Source organism: Rana temporaria, chromosome 1, assembly GCF_905171775.1.
Source record: "Rana temporaria chromosome 1, aRanTem1.1, whole genome shotgun sequence".
NCBI classification, from domain to species: domain Eukaryota; kingdom Metazoa; phylum Chordata; class Amphibia; order Anura; family Ranidae; genus Rana; species Rana temporaria.
In genome coordinates, this window is record NC_053489.1 from 371,803,866 (window position 1) to 371,816,373 (window position 12,508).

Genomic DNA, 12,508 nt, shown 5'->3' on the forward strand with positions numbered 1-12,508 from the left:
TGCACCTGCCCCCCCCCGTCTTTAGCGCCGTCTTTAGCGCCGTCCGGGCTTCTACGATGTTTTCCGCCGGGGGGCGACACCCGCGGGCTTCTGCGGTGCCTTCCGCTTCTGCCTGGCTCCTCCGCGGAGCACAGGGCTTGTCTTCTCCCTTCTATTCCATTCGATGTTGACACGACGAGGTTCGGCGCTGGAGTGCCGTGTGAGCGATGGGCATTGACTTATATAGGGCAATGCCACCATGTGACCTCAACCCATGTGACATCACATTCCCATCATGCCCAGGGAATGTGATGTCACATGGGTTGAGGTCACATGGTGGCATTGCCCTATATAAGTCGATGCCTGCCGCTCACACTGCATGTCAGCGCGGAACCTCGTTGTGTCAACATCCAATGGAAGAGAAGGAAGAAGAGAGCGGAAAGAAAGCCCTGTGCTCCCAGAGGAGACAGGCAGAAGAAGGAACAGAGAAGAAAGAAGCGGAAAGGAAGCCCTGGCTCTGCGGGGGAGCCAGGCAGAAGAGGGAGCAGAGAAAAGACCGGGGAGTTGGCGCACTCCTGGCAGAAGACAAGGAACAAGACCGGAACCCTGGCGGAAGGCACCAGAAAGATCGGGGGATAGGCGCCATCCCCCGGCAGAACTCGCCAAAGTCCGGATGCCCCCCCTAATGTAAAAGAGCTTAAATGGGGTGGGGGCCCCCGGCGGAAGGCTCCGGAGAGGACCGGGGGATGGCGCCCTCCCCCGGCAGAAATCACCTAAGCCCAGGGTACCGGCGGAAGATCGGGAAAGAAGAAACCCCCCCTTGTGAAAGAGCTAAAGAAGAAAGGGGGCGGCCCGGAGCTGATTAATAAAATATTTTATTCTGTGTTGTGTTTTTATTTTACTTTACACTTTTCCCCAGGTGAATGGGTAGAGGTACGATGTACCCCATACTCATTCACATAGGGTGGGGGGCCGGCATCTGGGGGCCTCCTTATTAAAGGGGGCTCGCAGATTCCGATAAGCCCCCGCCCGCATACCCCGACAACCAATGGCTAGGGTTGTCGGGAAGAGGCTCTTGTCCCTATCGACATGGGGACAAGAGTGCTGTGGGGTGGGGGGGCAGTGCCCCCCTCCCCCACAGCACACACTCCCCCATGTTGAGGGCATGCGGTCTGGTATGGCTCAGGAGGGGGGGCGCTCGCTCGTCCCCACCCCCATTCCTGTCCGGGCCAGACTGCGTGCTTGGGATGAGGGCTTGGTTTGGATCTGGGGGGAACGGCGCGGGTTTAACTCCTCACGTTCCGGACCAAGCCTAAGAGCCTAATGTACCCCTGGAGGGGGACCCGCGCCGATTTCAAGTTTGAAATTTGGCGCGGAGTTCCCCTTCATGGCTGAAAACAGGTTGGAGATTCCCGTGCTCCGCGTCACACAGCGCAATCACGGGTACGCCGCTTGGTATTTACCAAGATTTTCTCGGCGTACTGACAAGGCGCACGGGAAGCTCCGAAATTTCTCTCTACGCATGCCTAGTATGAAAATGAACCTCCCGAGGTTCAGGCGCACTGTGTAAGCGTACGGGGATCTGTTTTCAAAAAACACTTTCACTTTCAATTCGGCCCGCCAAACACATGTCACTTCACTTCCCCTGCATCACCCCCCTCCCTCCCCTAATAAACTCCCGCCCGAATCCCCGATATTTACATTTCAATGTGCCGTGCGCCAGGTTATAGTGGTGCACAATGCACCCTCTCCTGGGCTCACTGAGCACATTAGTAACCATTGAAATACACTGCACTAGCAGCGTATTTCAATAGTAAATGTCAAAACGGCTGTTACTCCTGCTTTTACTCCATGAGTCATGGAGTAAAGGCTTGGTAAATTAGCCCCTATGTGTGTGTGTATATGTATAAGGCTGACCGCAGGTCAGCCTGTATTTGTAGGAGGAGTCGGGAGATATTTAAACCCACCCTCCTTCCTCCTTCTGGGCGACGGTTTCTTGTGTGCTGTGCCTGTTATCGTCATTTCCGGGCGACCCGTCTGACGTCACTCCCGGGTTTCATCTGTTAGCAGGACGTGAGGCTGCAAGTGGGGACCCCGTGTCTACCTTTTTACTTACAGGATTCAGGAGTCAGCCGGGGGGGCACAGGCGGGCGGCCTCCTCCATCTGGTCTGTATCGGGCATCTTTGGGCTGGGGAGCTCCCCACTGAATGCACAGACTCTACTTCCGGGTTGTGACGTCAGAGCGTCGACAGGTGCTCCGGGAGTCGCATGTTACAGCTGCTGATGGCTGCATTGAGGGAGGTCTCTTCCCTCATGATTCAGCAAACAGGAGTCGCTTCCTCCCTCCTTACCGTTCGGGGGTTCGCTCCACTGTCTGCGGTGGCGTTTTTGCAGGGGGAGCGTGTGTTTGCTCTTGGTAGCTGGGGGCTTGGCTGAGTGGTTGTGGGGGTTCCCCAGTCGGGGGGAGGGGCAGTACGAGGTCCGCTCATTCTTGGAGTAACTTAGGGGGCGGGGGCAGAGCAAGTCATATAAGTCAAAAGAAAAAGAAAACGTTTTTTTTTTTTTTTTATATTTTTATTGAAGAATTTTTAAACACAATATACAACACATTTAGAGAAGACTAGACATAGACAGCTCAACGTCATACAACTCTCCAAGAGAGACAGCTGATACATCAGAAAGATAGCAACCTCTGCAGTGTAAACATGGTAACAGGCTGAAATCTGCAGTGACCGACATACACAAAAAAAAAGGGGGGGGGATGGGGGAAAAAGGGAAGATGTCATATCAAAAAACATGCTTTAACCAGCAGTCTCTGGTTTCTCCACCCAGACCCGCCAAATCTTATCATATTTCTGCGGGCACCCGCGGTTGGCATATGTGTCTTTGTACAGAGGAAGGCTGGTGTTCACCAGGCGTCGCCACTGCACCAGAGATGGGGGCGAGGGTTTTTTCCAATGCATGGCCACATTCTTGCGGGCGTAAAAGAGCAGCAGGCTTACTAAGGTGCGTTTAGCTGAGGTCGGGATGTCGGTTTGCCACCTGGCTCGCAGCCCGTCAAGGGAAGGAGGGACACAAAGAGTAGGTAGAAGTATAAGTGCGAGGTGGGCTTTACGCCACAATAAAATCTAAGCGTCCTCTCCAACTCCGACTGGGCCACAATACAGGAGGACAAAGGAAACTGTGCCGAAAAAGCGTGTGATAGTTGGAGGTACCTAAAATGATAGTGAGTGGGCAGATTAGACTCGGACGAAAGCTCGGTGAAGGGCCTCAGCGCGTTCTGCGAAACAATATGGGAGACTAATTTCACGCCGTACTTCGACCACGCAAAGGGATCTATCAGTCTGTAGAGATGATCTAAGGTAGGGTTTTTCCAGATCGGGGCGTTGGGTGAGATTTCAGTGGGCTTACATTTTTCAATGGCCAGGCCGGTTCGCCACGCCCGCAGGCTGGTAAGCATAGAGGGGGTCAGAAAGTATGGCGCGCGGGGGCCCCGAAACAGCAAAAACTGAAGGGCCTCCAACGAGCCAATCACCGAGGCCTCAAGAGCAGTGGAGGTGTTTGTACCATCCGGCCGCAGCCACCAGGCCGCCGTTACCAGCTGGGCGGCGAGGTAGTACTTGTAGCAGTCTGGAAAGGCCATCCCACCCTGCGTTCGCGGCCTCATTAAGGTAGATAGTTTATACCTCGGCGGAGAGGACCCCCAGATAAAGGAGGAAAAAAGTCGATTTAGTTTAGTAAAAAAGGACCTAGGCACCCACTGCGGCGAATGTCGGAAGAGATAAAGAAGTTTGGGAACTATTTTCATTTTAAGAAGATTCACCCTCCCCCATACCGACAGAGGGAGGTTGCCCCACGCCTTAAATTTGGATTGGGCGTCTACCAAAACCGGGGAGAGATTAAGGGGGATAAAGTCAGAGGCCGAGGTAGAAACACGTACTCCCAAATATTTAAATGTGTCCACCTAGCAAAGGGGGTTATCAGGGGAGGTAGATCTGGCCGCCTGGTCTATCGGGAACAGGAGAGATTTGGACCAGTTCACTCTGAGTCCAGTGACCGGGGCGAATGTGTCCAGAACAGACAGTGCACCCTGCAGGGAGGGGCCTGCATCGTTTAGGAAAAGCAACATGTCGTCAGCGTATAAGGCCACCCTCTCCTCTAGCAGACCCACCCTGAGCCCCTTAATGTGGAGAGATGTACGAAGAGCCTCCGCCACTGGTTCGATGGCAAGGGCAAATAGGGCCAGGGAAAGGGGGCAGCCTTGCCTAGTGCCACGAGAAAGTTGAAAGGGTACTGTAGATTACCTGTAGCCAAGTTCTGAAAAGTAAGGGAAATCCCATCCGGCGCAAAGTCTCCCATAGGAAAGGCCACTCGACCGTGTCAAAGGCCTTTTCCACATCTAGCGAGGCCACAGTCCTCGTTCCGGTATTAATGTGTCGGGTATGAATGTTAGTGAAAAGCCTCCTAAGATTAACGTCCGTAGACCTCCTGGGCATGAACCCCCTGTCTGGTCAGAGTCTATTACCGTAGGCAACATGGGGTATAACCGCAGGGCTAGTAGCTTGGTAAGTACTTTAAAGTCAGTGTTCAGTAGTGCAATATGGCGGTAGGAGGCACAGACCTCCTGGGCATGAACCCCTGTCTGGTCAGAGTCTATTACCGTAGGCAACATGGGGTATAACCGCAGGGCTAGTAGCTTGGTAAGTACTTTAAAGTCAGTGTTCAGTAGTGCAATAGGGCGGTAGGAGGCACAGGAAGTAGGGTCCTTAGGAGGTTTGTATATCAATGTCAAGTGGGCATGGTACATAGAAGCGGGGAGGCTGCCCTCAGCCAGACACGTAGTGTAGAGCTGTGCCAACATGGGGGCCAGGAGGCCCACATGGGCTTTATAGAAATCCAGTGGGAGCCCATCCGGTCCGGGTGCTTTGCCCGGTGGAAAGGACTGGATGGCATTCTGAACCTCAAGGGCTGTGAATGGTCGTACTAGGGCCTCCCTCTCCTGGTCGGAGAGCCAGCCCAACGCCAAAGGATCAAGCAGGTCATTTAACGTCTCGGGCCGGAAGTCCGCGGGTAATCCAGAGGAGTAGAGAGTTCGTAGACCTCCTGGGCATGAACCCCTGTCTGGTCAGAGTCTATTACCGTAGGCAACATGGGGTATAACCGCAGGGCTAGTAGCTTGGTAAGTACTTTAAAGTCAGTGTTCAGTAGTGCAATAGGGCGGTAGGAGGCGTAGACCTCCTGGGCATGAACCCCTGTCTGGTCAGAGTCTATTACCGTAGGCAACATGGGGTATAACCGCAGGGCTAGTAGCTTGGTAAGTACTTTAAAGTCAGTGTTCAGTAGTGCAATAGGGCGGTAGGAGGCACAGGAAGTAGGGTCCTTAGGAGGTTTGTATATCAATGTCAAGTGGGCATGGTACATAGAAGCGGGGAGGCTGCCCTCAGCCAGACACGTAGTGTAGAGCTGTGCCAACATGGGGGCCAGGAGGCCCACATGGGCTTTATAGAAATCCAGTGGGAGCCCATCCGGTCCGGGTGCTTTGCCCGGTGGAAAGGACTGGATGGCATTCTGAACCTCAAGGGCTGTGAATGGTCGTACTAGGGCCTCCCTCTCCTGGTCGGAGAGCCAGCCCAACGCCAAAGGATCAAGCAGGTCATTTAACGTCTCGGGCCGGAAGTCCGCGGGTAATCCAGAAGAGTAGAGAGTCCTGTAGAAGTCATTAAAGGTCTGTAGTATATCTCGAGGGGAGGACACAGTCCCCCCTCCCGGGGTCTGGAGGAGAGATATGGTCGTGAGAGGCTGATCGTGTTGGGCCATCATGGCCAGGAACCGGCCATTCCGGTCACCCTGTTCAAAGGCCCTCTGTCTGCCCTTATGAATTTCCAGACGCGTCGTCTCAGCTATGTGCAGGTGTAAGTCACGCTGGGCCGCCATCATCAGATCAAAATGGTCCGAAGAGGGGTCAGCATTATATGTGGCAGTGCGTTCTGTGGCCAATTGCTCCAAGTCGCCCAGTTGCGCCGAATGTTGTTTTTTGACACTAGCTATAGAGGAGATGTACTGCCCCCTTGTATATGCCTTAAAGGTGTCCCAAACTACGTCCGGGGAGGCCGTACCAACATTCTGCGGAATTTAGTCAGTAGGGGGGTACAGTAGCAGCCACGTCAGGATGATTTACCCATTACGCGCCCAGCCTCCAAAGTGCGGCACAGCGCGAGGCCGGTGAGCGGAGCACCACCAACAGCGGGCTATGATCCGACAGACCGATGGGAAGATAGTCCGCCTCCAACACGTCCGCTAACAGTGCGGGGTTGGAGAAGGCCAGATCTATCCGGGACGCGGTCTTGTAGGAAGCTGAATAGCAGGAATAGGCACGCACGTCGGGGTGCTTCCACCTCCAGAACTCCTCCAGGCCCACCGCCTCAGCCCAGGCCAATAAGTCTGAGCATCGGGACTTCGGCGGGGTAGGTCTGTCTAGCTCTTGGGATAAGATGGCATTAAAATCCCCCATCACTATAACTTTCCCAGGGCAGAAGGGCGCAATCCTGTCCAAAACATTATACAATAGGGCTGAGGAGAAGGGAGGGGGAATGTACAGATTGACAACAATGTATCTCTGCGACCACAGTGTAAAAACAAGTATCACATATTTACCCAGGGGGTCCGTACGGACTTCTTCAATTACACAGGGAAAATTCTTATGAACAAGGATTGTCACCCCCCTGGCATATGTGGAATACGTAGCATGTATCGCTCGCTGAACCCAGGGCTTTTTTAAGGTCAGGATCTTGCTGCCCATGAGGTGAGTCTCCTGGAGTAGGATGAACTGTACAGGGCGGGACTTCAAATATTGGAAAAGGGTGGCACGTTTAAACTTGGAATTAAGACCCCTGACATTCCAGGAGAGGATAGAAAATGAGTCAGGCGGGCGGTCAGCCATCAGGCAGAGGGGGTGAAGAGAAGACAGGATACCAATATAAGAGCATCTCGAGACACCCCAGGAACAGCAAGACCCAGAGTACACTGCATGTCATGTAAACAAAACTTGCGCAGATCACCATCCTTATAGAGTAAAAGACATTGAGCATAACATACAATAAACACAAAAAATAACAAATTTCCCAGGCACCGGGTGCCTATCCGACTATGTCCCACCCCTCCAGCAACTGCCTGAGGGGTGGGAATAGTTTTTCCCCGAAAAAAACAGTCAACAATAGAAGGTGTAAATGAGCCCCTAAACTGGGGGCCCTACACGGTATTCGCGAGGCTGTCCTCTCACGGCGAGGGCCTGCGGTCAATGTTCATGCCCAGGGAGCCCAAATGGGACAGGGCGCAAAAATAGGACAAAAAATAAAATAAAATAAATCAGGAAAGAACAAAAGAACAGGGGGGGGGGGGTAGCAGCTCCTGCGCGTCACAGTTCCTGGAAGTCAAAGTGATGCGCCTCCATGTCCGCGCGCTGAGCAACCAGACTCTAAGCAGTAGTAGAGGCAGATTCCAGGCCTGGGCAGGGCATAGAGGCCAAAGCGCGGTGAGGGAACAAACCAGCAAAATGGGAAAGAGAAAATAAAATAAATTAAATAAATAAAAGAGGAGGGGGAACCGGATCTCAGTCCACAATGTAGAGAGAAAAATTCTTGGGGGACACATGCACATTCACCTCCCCGCAGCGGCAGGATCAGAGACCAAGGGCAACATCAGCCATTATAAAAAACGGATGGTAGTGGTACGGTTAAATAAAGGAAAAAGTACAGAAATATTCAGCACCAGCAAAAAAAAAAAGGGGAATTGATCTCCATCAAGATCCAAGAGGCCATACCCTGTCATCAAAATAAAACAAAAAACCCACCAAAGCGGGAAGGAGAGGAAAGGGTGGCCCAGGGAAAGGATCAGAAAAACTAGCCGCAATACTTGCCACGAGGTATGCTTCATCAGCGGGCCTCCAGCCATGACATAGCCGCCTCCGGATCGGTGAAGAAGCGCGTGCGGTCCCCATCTATCACCCGCAGCTTGCTGGGGTACAGCAGGTTGAATTTGAGGCCTTGGTCTCGCAGACACCTTCTCACCTCGGTGAAGGAGCGGCGTTGGCGTTGCACCTCGGGAGAATAATCTGGGAACAGCATGATCCTGGCTCCCTCAAACATCAGATCCCTCTTTTCTCTGGCAGCCGCCAGGATACGATCCCTGTCACGGTAGTTTAGTAGGCGAAGCAGGAAAGGCCGCGGAGGGGCCCCCGGGACTGGAGGCTTAGGGGGAACCCTGTGTGCCCGTTCGACCACAAACGTAGGTGGCATAGCTGGTAGGCCCAATAGGGAGATGAGAAAAGTTTCAGTAAACTCAGCAGGCTTGGGGCCTTCCGCCCGCTCCGGGAGGCCCAGGATCCTGATGTTGTTTCTCCTGAGCCTATTCTCGGTGTCGATGGATTTCTCCTGCAGGGCTCTAACCTGTACCTGTAGGGCATGAAGGTCCCTGGAGTCAACCCTGGTAGAGTCTTCAAGCTGCGAGATGCGGCCCTCCGCCTCGACGAACCGGGCCCTAAATTTGTCCATGTCATGCCTAATAAGGCTCACATGCGCCACAAGGTGGTCTATCTTCACCATCACGGAGTCCCGGCCCTCCTTGATAGCTGCCAGGAGTTCAGCATGAGAGGCGGCTTGGGATGCCGACGGATTAGGTAGGGCTGGAAAGTCAATTGACATCTCTAGAGCTGGGAGCCTCGTGGGCAAGATGGCCGTCGCGGCCCGGGCTCCAGGCGTCGAGGACGAACGGAGCTTGCCCGGCGACAGCGGAGGGGCTCTCGGGGTACCGGGTGCCTTCTTTCGCCCCAGGGTGCCTGCCAAACGGATGCTGGTTGTAGGAATCTGCGCTGAAAGTTAGTCAGGATGAGGGCAAGAGCGGAGCTCAGCTAACGCACGTCTGCTCCCTTTCACATCCCGGCCACGCCCCAAAGAAAACACTTTTTAGCAGGTTCATCATACCGTATTTTTTCCTAGTGTCTTTAGGAGAGTGAACATGTTTTTGCAGGTCTGCTGTTCTTTGTTTGGAATATTTTCTACTAACAGCTGCTGTTAGATTTATGATAGATATGTTAAATCCTGCAAGTCTCTCCAGCCTGTACATACACCCCATACTTCACGTTCAGCTCTGTTATGCACTACTGTCCATGTGTCATCTGTCATGCATCTCCCCCAGTGTCAGGATTCTGGTTGCTTTTATGTTTCTCTTGCATCCACATTTCCCATTGCGGTTACGTTTCTCATGGTACCATGGTCTCATGCGACCACGTTTCTCATGCGACCACGTTTCTCGGGCGGTCACGTTTCTCATGCGATCACGTTTCTCATGCGATCACATTTCTCATGCATTCACGTCTCTCGGGCGGTCACGTTTCTCGGGCGGTCACGTTTCGTCACGTTTCTCGGGCGGTCACGTTTCTCATGCGAATCATGTCCTCGTATGTTTACGGCTCTCATGCGAGTCATGTCCTCATGCGATTACGTTTCTCATGCAACTACGTTTCACAGGGTAGTTCTCATTCGATTACGTTTCTCGTGGTAGTTTTTCATGCGATTACATTTCTCATGCGTTCACGTTTCTCATGGTAGTTTCCCATGTGATTACGTTTCGCCTGGTAGTTCCCATGCGATTACATTCTCATGGTAGTTGCTCATGCGATTACCATTTTTTTTTATTTACAAACTTTTTTATTTGGTACAAAATGGTGGTACAAAAAATGGACAATAGTAAACTATACAAATCTTATGTAACATTAATAAAACATAGTTCTAAAGAGTAGAGAATTAAGATGAGGGTCAAAAAGTATATAAATATATACTATATATATATAAAACCATAAGTGTTATGCAATTTACATTTCATGCTATTTATGTTCTCATGTTTTTTGTTTGTTTTTTTCCGTTTCTAATGCAATTTTACGTTTCTACTTTCTTTTTACGTTACGTTTCTCACGCTTTTCATGTTCTCAGGTGTTTACGTTTCTCATACAGGTTTCAGTCGTGATGCTATTACGTTTCTCACGTTCTCATGCGGTTACGCTTTTCATACGATTTCTCATGGTATTTTTATGTTCTCAGGTGTTTATGTATCTCATGGTTTTGTTTCCCATGCTATTTATGTTCTCGGGTGGGTACGTTTAATGCAACTTACGTTTTCTCATGCAGGTTTCATTCGGGATGTTTTCTAGTTGGTAGCATTGGTATGTTAACTTTAGATTCATGGCGTTTCACCGCTGGGGGGGGGGGGGTCACCCATCACGTCTATGGGTGCTTACGGATTGAGATGATCGTTTTTAATTGGCTTGTACGGTGGCAAGTCTCCTCATCCATTTCTCTTACGTTTCATGCATCTTGACATTTCGTTTCTCATACAATGACCGGACACGTCTTCAGGTTCATCAGGCCTGAGTGTACGTTTTTAATTTGCCTGCTACGCCTCAGGTTGCTCGGCCTTCGCAATTCATGGGATTGTGACATCATCAGTCCAGCTGCACTAGTCCTACACTTACCTACATTTTATTTTCATAGTTTGTGCATACAGGTCACGTTCATATCCTCATGTTAGTTCCTGGCCGAATACCGATACTTTTTTTTAAATGTGTCCCCAAATGCAGCCATGTCCCCCCATATGCAGCCATGTCCCCCCCATATGCAGCCATGTCCCCCCACAGATGCCACCATGTCCCCCCACAGATGCCGCCATGTCCCCCCATATGCAGCCATGTCCCCCCATATATGCAGCCATGTCCCCACACATATGCAGCCATGTCCCCCCACAGATGCCGCCATTTCCCCCCACAGATGCCGCCATGTCCCCCCACAGATGCCGCCATTTCCCCCCACAGATGCCGCCATGTCCCCCCACAGATGCCGCCATGTCCCCCCACAAATGCAGCCATGTTCCCCCATATGCAGCCATGTCCCCCCTTATATGCAGCCATGTCCCCCCATATAAGCAGCCATGTCCCCCCATATATGCAGCCATGTCCCCCCATATAAGCAGCCATGTCCCCCCATATAAGCAGCCATGTACCCTCATAAGCAGCCATGTCCCCCCATAAGCAGCCATGTCCCCCCCCTTACCTGCATGATGCCGCGCCGCTAATACGAGCGGGGAACATTACGCTTTCATTTGAATAGCTGTAATGATTCGCACCGCGTATAGACAATCCCCCTTGCTCGGGATTGGACAGATCACCCGAGAGCAAGGGGGAGTGTCTATATGCGGCGCGGCGAGAACATTACAGCTATTCAAATGAAAGCTGTAATGTTCCCCGCTCGTATTAACCAGGCGGCCGGCGGGATGCAGTGTTGCGGCAGCGACGGCGGGGGGGGGGGGGGGGGTTGGGTTCGACTGAGTATTCTATTTAGGCATCTGCGGTATTTGCGGGAGTATGAGTACTCCCGCAAATACTCGGTATCGGTCCCGATACCGATACTAGTATCGGTATCGGGACAACCCTACCTGTCACGTTTACAGGTAATGTCGGATTGAGATGTACGTTTTTAATTGGCTTGTACGGTGGCAAGTCTCCTCATCCGTTTCTCATACGATTCATGCATCTTGACATTTCATTTCTCAATGACCTGACACGTCTTCAGGCCTGAGTGTACGTTTTTAATTTGCCTGCTACGCCTCAGGTTGCTCGGCCTTTGCAATTCATGGGATTGTCTCATTGTCAGTCCAGCTGCACTAGTCCTACACTTACCTACATTTTCATAGTCTGGGCACATGTCACATTCATATCCTCAAGTTAGTTCATGGCCACTCTCCACTGCTGGGTACCTGTCACGGTTAAGGGTACTGTCGGATTGAGATGTTTCCTTTCTAATTGGCTTGTGCAGTGGTAAGTCCCCTCATCCGCTTCTCACGGATTTCATTACGTTTTCGTACGTCATGTTATCTTCCTACTTACATCACTTGCCTGACACGTCTTCAGGTTCAAAGGCTTGAGTGTTAAGTTTTTAATTGGCCTGATTTGCCTCAGGTTGCTCAGCCTCGCTAGTTTCTTGAGACTGACACGTTTTCAGTCTTGTGTTACGTATTCGTTCCTGCTCTCCGTCACTGAGTGTGTCAATCACGGACACCCGCGTAGGTAGGGGTTAGGAAAGGTAGGGATTTTCCTTTTCCTAAGGTAAGTTGGGGCTTGTTGGTCATGTTTTGTTTTTAACGATGTTGTTTGCAGAATTCATGTCACGGGCAGAAAATCGAAGATTTTGCCGCCATCCGTCCTTCTCCGGTTACGGGTTTCTATACATGGTGGAAAGCCCTCCTTGAACCTCCCGATACGGCCTTCTCTTTTGTTACAGACGAAGCTTGATCTCAAGTCCTTTTCAATTCAGCTAAGTAGCTCTTGACTCTGCCTGGGATATCTTCCAGGCGTTTCTATCTCAGTATCCTGGGTTCTTTTCTCACAAACATTCTGTACCTACTTGCGGTTTGGTTCTTTTGCCACTTTTAAGCTCAACAGGTTTTTCAAGCTGGTGCCCAGTACAGTCTGGGCACCAGACT